Below are 2,080 nucleotides of genomic sequence, written 5' to 3'. Positions count from 1 at the left end.
ACATGCCAGGGTTGTGGGCCAAATCCCCAGTGGGGGGAATGCAGGAGGCAGCCAATCGATGTTCTCTCTCATCCATGTTTCTATCTTTCTTCCTCTCTCTCTAAAAATAAATAAATAAAAATAAATGAATGTGAAATAAAGCTGATTAGAAACACATAATTGGAGAATATAGATATGGTGATCTGTTTATTTATGTGATTTTTCTCCAATAGGGTTTCCTGTCCGGTAGAAATGAGAAGGAAGATAGGAAAAAAAGACTTCATTTTTGGAGGTGACCAAGCATGACAGGATTGAAATAAATACACCAGTCCAATGTTTATTTTATAATAGTAGAATGTTCTTTTTCGTATTTGAATCATTGAAGGCTTTGAGTATTAAGTCATGGCTGCTTATCCCCAGGATCCTCATCACTGCAGGAATGCTGGAGACCAAATATTGGTAAAAAATCATTTGACAAAAGTATGCAATAGAACATTTTCCACACATCCTTAAAATTGCCAGGTAATCTGATTAGTTTTGACAGTAATGATCAAATCTGTACTTTATAATTGTGAGGATGAATGTAGTGACTCACCCAAACCCAATGAGTGATGCACATTTTTGGTCTGTGTAACATATAAATGACAAAGTACAACTCATTTGTTAAACAAAAATCAAGAATAGCGTCATTACTATTACGTGCTTAACACCTGAGTTTTCCAGGTATAGGTTTCCTTTCATTAAATGTTTCCTTTCACTAAACAAGATTTATTATCTCATTGAAAATTTCAAGGGCCACAGTTAGGAATTATATTTAGTTATATGATAAATGAATATACTCAGACACCTAGATTTCATTCTGGCTGTAATCACAGAGCACAGAGTCACTCCTGAGTGTTAATGCCATTTACATGACTTTTACAGCTATATGATCACAGGCTCCTGCTCTTCCCTAAGATACATAAACATTATGAGTACCTATTTCATAGTAGGTATTCTAATAAAATGATAAATTTAAAACGTTAACACACCATCTGGTACATTGTAGTCTCAAAAAATTGCTATTTGGTATGATTATTAATGCCATTATTCTAATTTGCTATAGGTGTGACTACAGAAACAATGGAAGAACAATGCAAGCCAGATGACAAGAAATCTATGAACTCAATTTGACTTAGATATTGTTAGATGAACAATATTGATTGCCCTGGGAAGACACTCTATAGTTGAAAGAATTCACCAGGGCTCAGAAAGAGTAAATAAGGTCAGTATTTCAGAATACAATAAAAAATATTTGAGGGCCCATTTTAATATATCATATGCTATCATTGTAGCTCTTTTTTCTGTTAAAAATGCTATATAAGATGTTTTAACTATGTTATTTGAAAAAGTGGAAAGGTTTTATCATTGTTACTAAAAATATAATCAAAATTGACCTTCTATTTGTTCTTACAGTGTACTACACTAGAATAATAAAGAGTTAGAGTAAATTTCAATGACGATAAAATTGGGCCTAGAGAAAACGTTGTTCATGGTAGATAACAGAATAATCAATATCAGAGGTTATAAGTCAAATAATATAATATGGATTCAAAAGCAGCTGATTAATTAATTACTCTATACAAGCCATGGTATTGCAACCTAAAGCAATTTCATAAAGAGTAACAATTTTAAAACTGAATATTATTTGTAATAGTAAAATATTAGTACATTAGAATTTCTAGATAAAATCATTCGTGGTGCAGAATTATGAGAGGGATGATGTGAAAATATTTATGTAGATTATTATAATGAGTCTAATTCTTCTTACTTGATTCTCAAAAATTGTTAGAAATAATATCTCTGGAGAAAGATATATTCATTGTTTCTATTATTATTCTCTACTGGAGTTTTTATTCTCATGACTATATTAGCAGAATATAGGAGAAAATGATAGTTGAAGCTATTACCAACTACACCTATGATAAAAACAATAGGAATTTTAAAAAGAGATTTGCAGAAAAAGTAAAGTGTAACTGGGAAAATGCAGTCTATCTAGATCTAGAGCATGAATTTTAGGTAATTCCATTTCACTGAATCCTTCATCTGTGTGTGTGTGTGT

This window comes from Molossus molossus, unplaced genomic scaffold, assembly GCF_014108415.1.
Source record: "Molossus molossus isolate mMolMol1 unplaced genomic scaffold, mMolMol1.p scaffold_m16_p_8, whole genome shotgun sequence".
NCBI classification, from domain to species: domain Eukaryota; kingdom Metazoa; phylum Chordata; class Mammalia; order Chiroptera; family Molossidae; genus Molossus; species Molossus molossus.
The sequence above is the reverse complement of the archived record's forward strand: the minus strand, read 5'-3'. Positions refer to the sequence as shown.